The 16,002-nt window shown below is 38.2% G+C and overlaps 1 pseudogene; it reads right to left on the bottom strand.

Moving 5' to 3' along the window:
• LOC140619033 (sodium/glucose cotransporter 1-like) overlaps window positions 1-6,512 on the bottom strand; it is a 40,546-nt pseudogene extending 34,034 nt beyond the window's left edge.
• Between the last annotated feature and the right edge of the window lie 9,490 nt (window positions 6,513-16,002).

The raw sequence follows: 16,002 nt of genomic DNA, 5'->3' as shown, positions 1-16,002 counted from the left end.
GACTCCCTGCTGACCGTGGAGCCTGGCACCCGAGCCACCCAGGTGTCCCTAAAGAAAAATATTTTTTAAAAGGCACAAAACACCCATAATTCCAGTTACTTAACTTAAGCCCTTTTATTTTGGCATAGTAAATCATGTTCCTTTGATATAGACTTGATTTTTGAAATGCATTCAGAATCATTTGAAGTCAAAATTAGTCAATGAAAGAATACTGTCTGATTATAAAATGAATAAGACACCTCATGGCACTTCTACAAATGAATTTCATGTGGGTTAAAAAAAGGTAAAATACAAAAGTACAAAGTTAACAGAAAAAAAAAATCCCAGAATATTTTTATGAACTTGAGTTAGGGAGCACATTCTTAGACAAGATACAAAAAAAGGAAAGGATGCTTGATAAATTTGATCTAAAATTTATATGACTGAAATCAAGTTAAAAATTTGTCAGACTAAAAGAAGAGATTTGTGTCATGTATAAAGAACTCCTATACACCAACAAGCAAAGGAAACTACTCAGAAAAAATATGGTAGAGGATATGAATGGGTCATTCACAAAAGAGGAACTACAAATGGCCACCAAGTGTATGAAATTATATTCCACCTCACCAGTCTGTAAACTTCCAATTAAAACAAGAATGAGATACTTTATTTTTTACCTATTTGGCAAATTTTTAGAAAGTCTTAAAACATCAATTTTTGGCTGAAAATTTAGGGGACACATATTCTCACATATATTTCTGAGACTATAAGTTAATACACCTACTTTGGAGAAAAATTTGGGGTATTCCTCAACAAGCTGGGTTTATTCCAGGAATGCAAGATGGAGTTAACATTCAAAACCAAGTCAATATAATTCACTGTGTTAAAAGGATGAAGGAGAAAAATAATATACCTTTTTCAGTAGAAGTGGAAAAAATACTTGCTACAATTCAAAACTTGTTCATGATAAACAATTATAGCAAACTAGGAATAGAAGCGAACTTGTTAGTCTGGCAAAGAGTATCTACAAAAAATTGACAGCAAATAATTTATTTAATGGTGAAATATCCAAAGTTTCCCCGCTAAACTGGGAATGAGACAAGGATGCCTGTTATCTCTACTTCTATTCAACACTGTACCAGTGGCCCTGGCCAGTGTACTAAGTCAAGAAAAATATACAAAAGGTATAAAGTTTGGAAAGTGAGGAAACAAAAAGGTATCTTCTTGACCTGGATGCTTGTTACCAGAGTGCGTTCACTTGGTGATAGTTCATCTAGCTACACACTTTGACTTGTGCACTTTTCAATAAAGTTTATTACAAGTACACAACCAAAAAGACGTAGTAGATCTCTATTCACAGACATAGAAATTTGCCCAAGGTTTAGTACCATAAGTGGAAAAACAGGCCACAAATTTTGTTTTGTTTCTATCTATATACCTATTTCATAGATTAAAAAATGATTGTATATATGAAGAATATCTCTGGAAGGATATGCATGAAACTCTTAATACTGGTTGTCTTTGGGGAGTTCAACTGAGAAACTGAGGGCAATGAGTATTTTACTGCATACATTTTTGTTTTGTTTACCTAAAAATCAAAAATAAAAAATTGCAATTGTATATACATGGGGGGGGGTCTCATGGTGACTAGTTACAACAACACTCATTTGGATGTACAAGTTCTTGTATATTTTGAAAAGAAAACCATCATTCCATGACTTTAACATAGTTTACTTACCAAAAGAGCATGAATGCTCCAATTTTAAAAATCTCATTACTTTTCTCAGAAAATATCAGTCTGTTTGGGCTACTATCACAAAATACCATAGATTGGGTGACTTATAAACTACAAATACTTACTTCCCACAGTTCTGGAGGCTAGGAAGTCTGAGATCAAGTGCTGTTTGAGTGGGTGTCTAGTGAGGATCTCCTTCTTGGCTCACAGGTAGCCATCTTCTCACTGTGTCCTCAAATGGTGGGAAAAGTGAAGGGGTTCTCTGGAGTCTCTTTTATAAGAGTACTAATGCCATCCATGAGCACTCTGCCCTCAAGACCTAATCACTTCCCAAAGGTCCCACCTCCGGATACATCAGAATTGGGGGTTAGGATTTCAACATGTGAATTTTTGGTGGGGGCAGACAAACATTCAGTCTAACAGTAAAGAATATATAATCATTTAGAGGTAGAGTTGCTAACATTAAATGGAATATTCCACCTGCTGCAAAAGTTTCATTGGATGTCATTTGCAACTATTGAGGTGAACTTGGCAGGTTGAAAAAATGTTGATATTTAATACTAATAAACATTAAACATAATGTCTTAGTGTGTTTTATAGAGTTTTGTCACTCAAATTAGTCGTTGGTTCCCAGCTTATTAAAAAATTCCTTGACTCATGCCTGACATGTATTTTGTGTTCCAGTAATATAGCACTGAGTGCACTTGATGGCACACTAATGCTTACTAAATGGTGAGACTGAGGATTACGTGACTCTGATTGATTCTATAATTTCTCATTCAGTGGGGCTCAACAACATGCTCTATGGAGCCATAGTCCTTCAACTGTATTCACATATTATTTCAATAAATTTTCAATATCCAAGCCAACAATTGTTCCTTCTAGATTTATGTAAGACTAATCTCTGACCCGTGGAGCAGTGCATAACACCAACCTCACTAAGGTTATTATCACTAAGGTCATTATCCTAGTGGAAGGAATCTTCCATTTTAAGTAAGTGTACTTGCCATTACAGGTGTTGTAATATGTTAGTTCACATATTGGGCTTTGGTGTTTAGAGACTCAGCTATGAGTTCTGCTCTTGGTGTGTCTCATGAGCAAGTTATTTAACTGAATAACTCAGTTTCCTCCTCTGTAAAATGGAGATAACCATTGCAGTTATGCATCATGGTGGCTATGGTGATTAAATGAAGCAAATATGGATAAATGGCTACCTGGTAGTACATGATACTTGATTCATATTAGCTACCATTTTCATTCTTACTACTTAATAGTAGTAAGCAACTATTATGTGCCTCAGGATACAATGGTTTTAGTTTTTGAGAAGTTTTGGAGCTGGGAGGTATGAGTTATTTATGTGATACAATCAATGAACAATCAGGGTATGTATCACAAAAATATTAAGTCATATGTAGTAGTGATGTGAGTCCACAGAAAAAAAGACATGTAGATGGAATAAATATAAAACCACACTTTTGGCAGAGGGTGGAAGTGCCTTCTGTTGACCTTGATGGGTGGATTTAACTGTGTGAATGAAAAGGAAAGGGGCTTCTAACTAGAGAGGAAGAGCACTGACAGAGGCATAGAGATGGGGATGAGAGTGGCAGGCCACTTGACACTGTCCCAAAGGACTAGAGTTTATCATTGCCACTCCTATTTCTTGACTCTTCTGTCTTTCAAAGTGAGCAGAATTTCCCCCTCTGCCTGCCCTCAACTTTTCAGATGATCTGAGACAATGCTCTTGGGTTCTGAGGGCCTCAGTCTTTTCATTGGTGAGATGAAGGTCCTGAAGTGGTCCTAGGCAACAATCAGACTCAAAGATTCCATTCATGGTGTCCAGTCTGCCAAGATTGACTTACCAAAGCCCATTACCAAGATTGATCCCAGAACCATAACAATAGCATGTAAGATATCAGTGTAAACCACAGCTGCAAAACCACCTGAATAGAGAGGAGAAAGAGAAACAAAAACCACATTTGAGACTGTTGAAAGTCACTTCTGTATCCTTATTCTACATGCTTGCTTCCTCCCAGATTGCTCCATTCACACCTTTTGTACCTGTAAGTCAGTAGGTCTTACAATACAATGTTTAGTCTTTGTACATACTGTTTTCTCTCTTTAATATACCTCATGATCTTTTGCTGGATTCTTATCTTGCCCTTCTGTATCCCAATTTCCCTTTACTTCCCATTTTTTTGATGAAAGAAAAGCTGGTAGTTTTCCTAAACAAAAAAGTACATCTTTAATCACAAAATCTCAGTTTGGAAGCAATGGTTAGCAGCATCTCTGGCTGTTTTCTGCTCCATGCAAGTAGTTAGCCCAGTTGTGACAAATAAAAATGTCTCCAGACATTACCAAATGTCCCCTGGGGAGAAACCTCCGCTCCCACTCCCTGGTGCATTGACAGTCACTGACTGAGTGCATTCCACTCCCCACTCTGTTTCTCCCCATTCAGACAGTGATGAACTGCCAGGGACACTCAACAGTGTCCAAGATTTGCACTGTGACTAGAAAAAACAAGTGACGAGAGCCCCTACTCTCAAAATCTAGGCAGAGCCTCTTGGACAGGACCGCTTACATAGAAGATCCCATCTGATGGCTTGCCCAGGTTACCAGGTGACCAAGATGCCTGAAGCTGCTGCCTCTTCCTCATTCCTTTTCTGTTTCTATGCTATTAGCTAGCAGTATGCAGTGTCAGGCCTTGGCCCACCCCAAACATGATCACTGCCATCCTCGCCAGTGTCCTTAGAAAGCCTTCCACTGGCCTGACCTGATTTCTAGAGGTAGGACACCACTTAGGCACCCTGCCACAATTATTTTCACTGTTCCACCCCTTTGGGCCTAGTAATGTGATCTATAGACTTAGGGAAAATGCAAAATCTGGAGACTCCTGCCTAAATGTCTACTAGCACTCCACTATGAGAAGAACTTTTGTGCCAATATAAATATATGTGTGATTACAGTAACCTCACCTGTGATGGTATAAATGCCAGTAATTGTCAGCAAGACTATGGTGTCCAGGTAGACATCTAAACCCAAAACCAGTCTCATGAACATGGCACCATTTCATCCATTTATCTGTATCAGTACAGATCTCTACCTGAAATGAGTAAAAGGTGACAGGCTGCATTTGCATTTCCAGCTCATTCAACAGCAACATCGTAAAGACCCTAAAGCCATCTGCAGGAAGTGGTCTATAGTTAGCACATCCACTCTATCACTAATAGACATGGACTGAGGTCTACCCAAGTTCTGTTGGGCAAAAAGGTTTGTGCCCCATGAGTTCAGCAAGATTAGCACCTTCAGGGTTTGGGTTAATCCAATTAATTCAGTTCATAAAAACTTGGCCTCTTTCTCCCTGGAAACTTGGAGCAGGGATGTGCTCAGAGAGAGCCATTTCTACAGTTCTGCCATTGGGAAAAGGTAAAGGGGATAGCACATCAGGGGCTGGCAAGCTTTTTCTTTAAAAGACCAGATGGTAAATACTGTAGGCTTTGCAGGCCACATACTGTCTCTATTTTTCACAACCATTAAAGACTGTAAAAAACCAGTCTTAGTTCATGGACAATACAAAGGAGAACACTAGGCTGACTGGCCTGCAGGCCAGATTTGTTGATCCTTGGCTTAGGTGGTACTGACTTTAAAGCATGTGCACATCATTCAGCCAGCTGGTCTCTTATTCTGTTATTGTGGTCTCCAAAGCAGGGTTATAATGGCAGAGATCCTCCCAACATTCATCTATCCATTTATTCACCAGATGTTTACTGAGCAACAACATAGTAGATACTCAACAGAGTTTAAAAGACACAAGAGTTACTAAGACTCAGCTGTTGTCCTCAGGGACCTTATATTTAGTGACAGAGACTAAATAGGCAATTTCTATGCAGTGTGGTAAGTGACACTCATTTGGTCACTAAAAACAAAAACAAAACCCAAAACCATTTATGAAGTGCCTTAAGTGCTGGTCATTTTCTCAGCACAGTGGGTAATGTAGTGAATAAGCCAGGCAAGGCCTTGGGCCTTGAGAAGCCTGCTCTGAAGTGGAGGAGACAGATAATAAGCAAGGAAATCGATAAATTCCTCTCACATGGTAACAAATATTACAAAGAAAAATTTAAAACCCAGTAATAGAAGAGAGATTGACGGGCATACTCATCAAAGGCCTCTCCAAGGAGGTGATATTTGAAAAGCAAATAATGTTCTGGAAAGAACATTCCAGACACAGCATAAGGCAAGTGTCAAGGGCTTCAAGTGGGAACGAGCTCGCTAGGTTTGAGAAACAATAAGGCAGGCAGTGTGGTCAAAGCCTGCTGAGAACAAGGGAGGAGGCCATCCTTACAGATCATAATAAGGGGCTTAGGTTTTCTTCTAAGGATAGTAGAAAACTCCTGGACTATTTTAATCAGAGGAGTGACATCATCTAATGGCATGACACAGGTAAGCCCACGGTTCTCTAGAAATACAAAGGAGGGACCTGTAACCTAGGCTTGGGACACAAATAAGATGCCTCCGCCCTTTTTTTTTTTTTTTTTTGGAAAGTATTATTGAGTTATTTTTTCTCTACTCTCGTTTAGACAGCAGAGGCCAGAAGTAACTTATGGGGCCTCAGAGTGAACCGCTGAGACCAATCTAGCACTGTCCCGCCTACTGAATTTTTGTTGTCTTTTGTTTTGTTTTCTGGGCTGGCTTTTACACAACTCACCAAGATCTTATTGAAGATATAGAGGGATAAGTATAGAATAGCAGGGAGGAGCTGGATCAGAAAGCCACCAAACCTCTTCCTCAAATATTCTGGCATCATCATCACCTGCACAAGCAATAAGAGAAATCACCACCAGACAGAGTGCCAGAAGAGGCACACCTGCAAGGATGTGCCTTGTGCACAATATGCTGGTTGTCACAGAGACATAGCCGATGGCCGGAGCGGCCCAGGTATATAAGGTGCAGCAGGGTCACCCACTCTGGCTTTGCATTTCGTGGCACTTGTTAGTATGGGGAAAATAAGAAAGGAGAAGCAATAGTGCTGCCTTCAAGAAGCCTGGAACCCAGCTTCCTGTGTAATTTCCTAAATGTAGAAGGAAATGTGGCTAACTGAACCGGTCTAATGATGATAAATCACCTTAATGAAATAATTGCAGAGCAAAATCAAATGCCTTATCACATACTATAAATATAACAAGTGCTCAGGAGAGACAGAACTTGACTCGACAGCTCTCCGATCTGGTCTTCAGTACCCATGCTCTTGTGCACGTGTTGGCTGTCCCCAACAATCCTGTTCACTTTGACTTCCATCGTCTCAGGCTGTGGGCACCCTGCCACAGGAAGTGCGCCTCTGTTAGTTAGATTCCTGGATCCTGGCTCATGGTAGGTGAACAAGTAAGAGCTAAATGTATACTGTCCCATCTTCTGTCCTGAATATCCTCATGGACTCTTGTCCAGCTGCTCACATGTGTCTATTTTAAGTTCTACGTCAGATTCCATCTGTTTTATGAAAGCTTATCTACAAATTTCACAGGGACCACGTGTCTTCTCCTAAACACCTGTGGCTTTAATATTTTCACTTTCTGTTTGGTCTTTAATCATATACTGCCACATATGGCTCTTTCTCAGTGACATTCTAAACTCTTTTACACTTGCTAATAATTGAATTTGTTTGCTAGGGCTGCTGTCCCAGAGTGCAACAGACCAAGGGGCTTAAGCAATAGAAATGCTACCGTGTTACAGTTCTGGAGGCTGGAAGTTCAAAGTGTCAGCAGGCTTGGTTCCTTCTGGGACCTGTGAAGGAAAAATCCATTCCAGGCCACTGTCCTTGGCTTACTGAAGGCTGTCATCTCCTTGTGTCTTCCTATCCTTTTGCCTCTATACATGTCTCTGTCCAAATTTTCTCTTCTTATAAGCTTCTACTGGATGAAGGCCTACCTTAATGACCTCCTTTTAACTTAATTACTTTTTAAAAGATCTTATCCCAAAATATAATCACAATCCAAGGTAATTTTCCTGGGCTATGGCTTCACCATTGCAGATGCTAGGCTGCATGACAAGCCTTTCACATTTTAAAATAAGATTTTATTTATTTATTTGAGAGAGGGTGAGAAAGCATGTGTGAGGGATCCCTGGGTGGCGCAGTGGTTTAGCGCCTGCCTTTGGCCCGGGGCGCAATCCTGGAGACCCGGGATCGAATCCCACATCGGGCTCCCGGTGCATGGAGCCTGCTTCTCCCTCTGCCTATGTCTCTGCCTCTCTCTCTCTCTCTCTGTGACTATCATAAATAAATAAAAATTAAAAAAAAAGAAAGCATGTGTGAGCACAAGCAGGGGAATGGCAGGCAGAGGACAGATTCCTTGCTGAGCAGGGAGCTTGATCCCAGAACTCAGAGCATGACCTGAGCTGAAGGTAGATGCTTAGCTGACTGAGCCACCCAGGCATCCCACCTTTCACATTTTTAATGCCTCTACAAATATTTAAAATTTTTAGTTTTTAAAACTTATTTTATTTAAATTCAATTAGTTAACTTATAGTGTATCATTAGTTTCAAAGGCAGAGGTCAGTAATTCATCAGTTGCATATAACACCCATGCTCATTACATCACATGCCCTCCCTAAAGTCCATCACCCAGTTACCTGATGCCCCCCACCCATCTCCCCTCTAGCAACCCTCAGTTGGATTCCCATGGTTAAGAGTCTCTCATGGTTTCTCTCTCTCTCTCTCTCTCTCTCTGATTTCATCTTATTTTATTCTTTGGTTCTCCTATGGTCCTGTTTGCTCCTTAAATTCCACGTATGAGTGAAACCACATAATTGTCTTTCTCTGATTGACTCATTTCACTCAGCATAATATCCTCCAGTTCCATCCATGTTGATGTAAATGGTAGGATTTCATCCTTTTTGATGACTGAGTAATATTCCACTGTGTGTTGTGTATATATCTACATCTATGTATCCTATATATATATATATGTATACCTCACACCGTCTTCATCCATTTATCTTTGATGGGTGTCTGGGCTCTTGCCATAGTTTGGCTATTGTGGACACTGCTGCTATAAACATTGGGGTACAGGTACCCCTTCAGATCACAACATTTGTATTCTTTAATACCTAGTAGTGTAATTGCTGGGTTGTGGGGTAGCTCTATTCAGTGAAATTCTCCTATTTTAAGTGTAAAGTTTGATGAGCTTGGGAAAAATGTATAGTTATATGTAATCACCACCATACTCGAAATATTAAGCATTCCTAACACCCCCCACAGAGCTCCTAAGGATTCACGGTCAAGGCCTCCACTCCCTCCTTGGTCTCAGACAACCAGTATTAGCTGTTCCCACAGATTTGATTTTTCTAGAATTTTAAATAAACAAAATCATATGCTATGTACTTTTTTTAATGGCCTGCTTCCTTCACTGGCCTGATTTTCTTAAGACTCAGACACATGGTTCCAGGACTCTTTTTTAGTGCTGCTTGGTACCACATCATGTACCGTTTATCTACTCTTGGAGCGCAATTGAGATGATGTGTTTCTAGATTTGGCTAGTAGGAACATGACTGCTATGAAGCTTCATGTACAAATTTCTGTGTGGATGTATGTCCTCATTTCTCTGGGGCTTAGGTAAAAATCTAGATCTAGGGAAATACTGGCTGGGTGGTCAGGTTTAATTTGTGAAGAGACTGCCAACCTGTCCTCTCTGACATGGCTATGCCATTCTGCATTCCCTTGAGAAACGCATGAGTCCCAGTTGCCCCACCCCCTCTCCAGCTCTCCCTAGTATCAGTGCTTCTCCTCTTAGCCATTCTTATGGCTCTCAGTGGTATTTTATCTGGTGTAGTATTTTCCCAATGATCAATTGTAGTGAACATCTTTTCACATGATTATTTGCCACTTGTCTCTTCTCTCTGGTGAAACAGCTGTTCAAACTTGTTACTGAAATTTGGGAGTTTTTTTTTAAAACAAAATATACATTGTGGATATGTCTTTTATTGTAAATATGTTCTAAATATTCCCCCCACCCAGTCTCTAGCTTGCCTTTTCATTTTCTTAAAAATATCTTTCATAGAGTTAAAGTTAAAAGTTTTATTTTGAAGTCCTATCAATTTCTTCCTCTGTGGATAATTTATGTTTTTTGTGTCCTAGTTGAAAAATCTTTCCCTCCTTCATCACCTTTTTTTGGCAACAATCAAAAATTAAGGTAACATTGACATATAACCTTATATTAGTTTTAGGTGTACAAATGATTTGAAATTTATATACATTTCATCTACATTTTTGAAGAGTACTTTTGCTGGATATGGAATTCTTGGTTGATAGATTTTTCTTCCTTTCAGCATTTGAATATGTCATTCAAATGTTTTCTGGCCTCCATTGTATCTGATGAAATGTCATCCATTAACTGTATCATTCCTCCCCTGCATATAATGTGTTTTCTTTTACGTCTTTCAAAATTTCTTATCTTTGCTTTTAGCAGTTTGAGTATGATGTAAACTTAAGTGTAGCTGTTTGTGTGTTTATTGGTATTTGTTAAGCTTTTTACATTGGTACATTAACATTTTCCATGAAACTTGGGGATATTTTCAGTTATTCTTCAAAAAATTTTTTCTGCCTCTCTCTCTTCTTTCTGGGATACTAAGTACATGCATGTTGGACTGTTCGATATTGTATCATAGGTCTCTGAGGTTTTCTTCCTTTTTCTTCAAAAATTTTCCCTTCTGTTCCCTTTTGTTCTCCTAGTTAACTCCTATTATACTTATGTTCACTGACTCTCTTGTTTGCCATCTTGTCTGTGCTGTTGAGTTCCTCTTGTGAATTTTTCATTTTAGCTACTGTGCTTTTCAACTCCAGAATTTCCATTTGGATATTTTCTATAGTTTCAGTTTCTCTGTTGAGAGACCCTCTTTGCTTATTCATTAGTATTACACTTTCTTTTACTTCTTTGAATATATTCATAGTTGTAGGTTTGAAGTCTTTTGTTTGTTAAATAAACATCTGGGCCTTGTCAGAGTCTGTTTCTATTTATCACTTTTCCTTTTGGAGTGTGGGTCACATTTATATTTCCATTTCTTTGTAAGTTTAATAATTCTTGTGCAGACTGGCCATCATTGATCCCATGATGCTGCATTCTAGAATCTGTTTTGTTCTGAGGATTGCTGTTTCTTGTTTTCGTAGGCAATTGCCTTGCCTGGACTCAAACTGCAACATCTTTCATGCCACCCCACCTTCTGCCCTCACCCTTCAGTATGTAGCAGCTGATGTCTCTGGTTGTTTTCTTTACACTTTTAGCTGCTGCTTAGCCCAGTCTAGAGGTTTTCCCTGCACTTGAGTGGTCTGGTAGTCAGTTAAGGTTTTGTGCAGAATTTATACTCAGATTTGAAGGTTAATCCTTTCTTTGGTATCCTTGTTTTTGGAGCTCCCACAGAAATTTCCTGTTATTTTGTCAGCCCTATGTTCTCTCTTCTGAGTAAGCTTTCTGCTATCTACTGCCTACATTGTGTGGGCTGTGGAAGGTACTCAGTCCTAGGCACTATAAAGTCACAGATCTAACAGGTCTAGTTCTGTCTCCACAGAGCAGAGTTCCCTGTAGTTTCTGCCTTTTTTTTGGTTCTCATGCATGCACGTATACATTGGTGGTCAGCCAGGGATTTGAGCTTTTTCTATCTTACTTTAAAATCTTTCTCAATCTCAAGGACATAAAAGATATCGTATACTTTCTTATGAAGTTTAAAATCTTTTACCTTTCCTATTTAAGTCTTTAATCAACCTAAAATTATTTTTGTGTAGAACAGACATCCAATTTGATTTTTTTCATATGATAATCAATTGACCTTCCTTTCCTCAGTGATCTGCAGTACTACTGATGTCGTAAATCAAGTGTCCATATATATGAATGTTTCTGGGTTATTTTCCTCTTCCACTTGTCAATGTTTTTATCCTTGTGTCCATATCATACTGTCTTGATTACTATAGCTTTGTAGTAAGTCTTGATATTTGGCAAGGCAAATCCTTCTTATTTTTCTTTGATAGGAGTATCTTTGCTATTCTAATGATTTTGCTTTTTTACATATATTTCATTTCTTTTTTCCAGTTTTATGGATCTATAATGGTATATAACACTAATTTTAGGGTGTCCAACACAATTTGATACAAATATACTTGTGAAATGATTATCACAGTTAAGTTAGTTAATATCTCCATCACCTCATGTAATTACCTTTTTTTAATACTGAGAACTTTCGAGATTTACTCTCTTAGCAGCTTTTAAGTATATAATACAGTATTGTCAATGACAGTCACCATGCTAATTTTAAAATCCATTTAGCCATTCTATGCCTTTTGGTTGGATAATTTAATTCATTTATATTTAAAGTAATTATTAACACATAAGGGCTTACTAATGCCATCTTAATTGTTTTCTGGTAGTTTTGTGATTCTCTTGTTACTTTCCTTCCTCTCTTGCTGTCTTCCTTTGTGAATTGATGATTTTCCTTAGCAGTATGCTTTCATTTCCCATTTATCTTTTGTATATCTACTGTAACTTTTTGCTTTTTGGTTACTATGGCGTTTACATAAAACTTCTCATATATATAACAGTCTATTTTAAGGTGATAGCTCTGATCACATACAAAAACTGTATCCTTTTACTCCCTTGCCCAGCATTTTACATTTTTGATGTCATAATTTACTTCTTTTTATATTTTTTATCTATTAGCAAATAATTGTAGCTATAGTTATTTTTAATACTTTTGTTTTTTAACCTTTAAACTGGATTTAAAAAAAATAAAAAAAAACTGGATTTAAGTGACTAACATACCACTATTTTACAGTATTAGACTACTCTGAATTTGACTATATACTTGTCTTTATCAGGCCATTGTTTATTTTCATATGTTTTCATGTTACTAGTTAGCACCCTTCCATTTCAGCTTGAAGAACTCCTTTCAGCATTTCTTGTAAGACAGCTTTAGTGGTGATAAACTCCTTCATCTATTGTTTGGGAAAGTCTTTATCTCTCCTTCATTTCTGAAGGACAACTTTATCATATAAGGTATACTTGATTGGTAGTTTTTTTTTTTCTTTCATCACTTTGAACATATCCCACTCTCTCCTGACCTACAAGGATTCTGCTAAGAAATCTGCAGATAGCATTATGGGGGTTCCCTTGTATGTAAGGATTTTTCTCTTTTTTAATTTTTAATTTTAAAATTTTCTCTTCGTGTTTAGACAATTTTATTATAATGTGTCTTGGAGAATATAGTTTTGGATTGAAATTGGGGGGGGGGCTATGATCTTCATGTCCTTGGATATTCAAATCTTCCCCCCCTTCCCACACCAATTGTGGAAGTTCTCAGTCATTATTTCTTTAAATAAGATTTCTGTTCCTTTTGCCCTCACTTTTCCTTCTAGGAGCCCAATAATGTGTGGGTTTTGCATCGTAATGGTATCTTACAGTCTTGTAGGCTTTCACAACTCTTTTCATTAAATAATTTCCAATGACCTGTCTTCTACTTCATAGATTCTTTGCTTGCTCCAGTCTGCTATTTATGCTCTGTATTACACTTTTCATTTCAGTCATTGTATTCTCCCATCCTGGAATTGATTTTCATGATTTCTATCTCTGTGTTAAATTTCTCATTTCTTCATGTATTGTTTTCCTTATTTTATTGAATCATCTTTCTGTGTTTTCTTGTAGCTAACTAAGCTTCCTTCAACCATTTTGCATTATTTATCAAATAAATCTCAGATCTCCAATTCCTTGGAGTTGGTTATGAGAAAACTGTATTCCTCTGGTGGTGCCATGTTTTCTTGATTTTTCATGTTCCTCAAATTTTGTATTACTGTCTTTGTATTTGAGAAAGCAGTCATCTCCTCATCTTTATTGACTGGCTTTTGGAGAGAAATACCTTCTGTAAGCCTTGCCAGAAATTCTGAGGTTTTCTCAGAACATTTTTGTGAATATACCTGCTCCACACTTCCTGTTCTCTTTTTGGTGGGAATTTTTAAGATTATATATCTTTTCCTGATCCTGCAAGCCAGGCCAAGTTCTGACAGCCTCTCTTTTGCTAGCTTTTCCTAGGGCATTGCTGAATGCTCAAGGTTTTATGCTTTCTCCCAATTCCACAGAGTCAGTCTGGTTTTCTGTGAATGCTCACTAACTTTCTGCAGAAAAAAAAAGACTTGCTCTTTACACCATCTGGGGTGCACAAAAGGAGCTAGCCACAGATGTAGGTGTATGTGGGTGAGGTGTGTGACATGTTGAAGTGCCCTTGGGCCAACTGGGGGGATCTGTAGGTGAGGAGACCCCAGTGGCTCACTAGCATGCTTCCTGATAAGTTTGCAAAGTAGGATCTGTGTCTTTCTGATGCCATCTGAGAGCCCTGGTCACTGTTTTCTCAGCCATTCCCTATCCTCCTCCTCCCCCACCCTCAATGTACAGCATACCTCTCTATATTCTGGATGGAGTGAGAAAGAAGTGGGTTTTCTTGGCTGACTCCAGTGCAACTGGATAGCTGGGCATCTACTCCTATGCTCTCAATTTCCCCTGTGGGAGAAATCTCAGGCTGAGAACATCTCTCTTGGCAGTAAGCTATGCCACCTTGGGGGAAGGGTAACATAGGTACACTGAAATTGTTCCTCTCACCCTCTTCAATACATCCAATTTTGGATTTTCTTTTTCTCCAAGAATGTGCTAGAACTTCTCCAGTGGACTTCTGGACTTCCACAAAAGCCCTCTTATCTATGGGTGATTGTCTAAATTGGTGTTCTTTGAGGGAAGATGGTAGAAAGCTTTTATTCCACCATGTTGATGTCAGTCCACATATCTTCACAGATATGCAGCCTAGATGGTCTCTGTGTCTCTCAGCTGGACACTGACACATCTTTGTCCCCTTATCTCTTACATACATTTTAGAATCAGCCAAGTTCCTAAAAAATCCTGTTTGGGTTTTGTTTGGAATTTCATTCCAAGCCCAGACCAATTTGGAAAGAAATAACATTTTTAGGATATTGTCCTCTAGTCATTAACATATTTGTTCTTTTCATTTATTTGGGTCTTATTTTTAGATAAAGTTTTAAAACATTTTCTATAAAAGCTTTAAAAAGTGGACCTTGGAATGGAGAAAAAAAATAAGTGGGAAATATCAGAAAAGGAGACAGAACATGAAAGACTCCTAACTCTGGGAAATGAACTAGGGGTGGTGGAAGGGGAGGTGGGTGGGGGGTGGGGGTGACTGGGTGATGGGCACTGAGGTGGGCACTTGACGGGATGAGCACTGGGTGTTATTCTATATGTTGACAAATTGAACACCAATAAAAAATAAATTTATTAAAAAAATAAAATAAAAAGTGGACCCTTGAATTAGGCCTGGAGTAAAACAGTGGGCAATTATTGGCATCTGTGTACCTAACATAGAATGATGTCATTTCAGGCATTTCTCAGGATTTAGGGAAGTCAGTACAAGGATCAAAAGATTGAGAAATTTAACTTGTCCTCCAGGATGTTTTTATGTACACATGCAATATTTGTAAGAAAAAATATTATAGAGATTACCTGATAATGGACACTCACCCCAGTCTTAATGTAAATAGGAGAAAATATCCAGCCAAGAACACAGAGCAGAAATGGAACCTGAATCCAAGAAGAATTACATTAGGGTCCCATCTAGGCCATGCTCTTAAATGAGATGCAATCTCAGTGACTATCTGTTTTAAGACTAACAAATAGATCAATACTGGGGAACCTTACAAACAACAGCCCAAGTGCACACCTTTCAGTGAAACAAACTACTTACAGGCATTGGATCTTTGCTTATGAAAGAGTGCATTCTCAATTTTGAGGGGTTAACTGAGCCAGTTTTCAGAGAATTTATTTTTAATTTGTTTGCCTATTTCCAAATTGGAGTAAAGGTGGGTTATATATAAAAGATAGTTTTAAAAAGTCAGAAACCATTCAGAGAAATAAGGGAGAAGCTTTACCAAAATTTCATGGAAGTTATTGAAATTAAGTAATAAATTTGGCTCTGGCTTTCCTACAAAGAAGGGGTAAGGCAAGCTGAATATATAAAGCCAATGCTAGTAAATTATGAGAGGTATGTTGTGGCAAAAATCAGGGCATCTTGTAGGTTTGAAGTTGACTCTGTTAGAAGTATCCTTTATTTTTGTAGAAAGACAAGACTCAGAAAGTAGGGAGCTTTCTGATTTATCCAGAAAAGTCAGCTGATTTATATGGAGATAAATTAATAAGCCCAATACTTATAAATTCACTTATAATGAACTTACATAGTGAACAAATTCCATGTCCTATAGT

Source organism: Canis lupus, chromosome 27 (assembly GCF_048164855.1).
Source record: "Canis lupus baileyi chromosome 27, mCanLup2.hap1, whole genome shotgun sequence".
Classification (NCBI taxonomy): Eukaryota; Metazoa; Chordata; class Mammalia; order Carnivora; family Canidae; genus Canis; species Canis lupus.
Note: the sequence above shows the minus strand (reverse complement) of the source record. Positions and strands in the feature narration are given on the sequence as shown.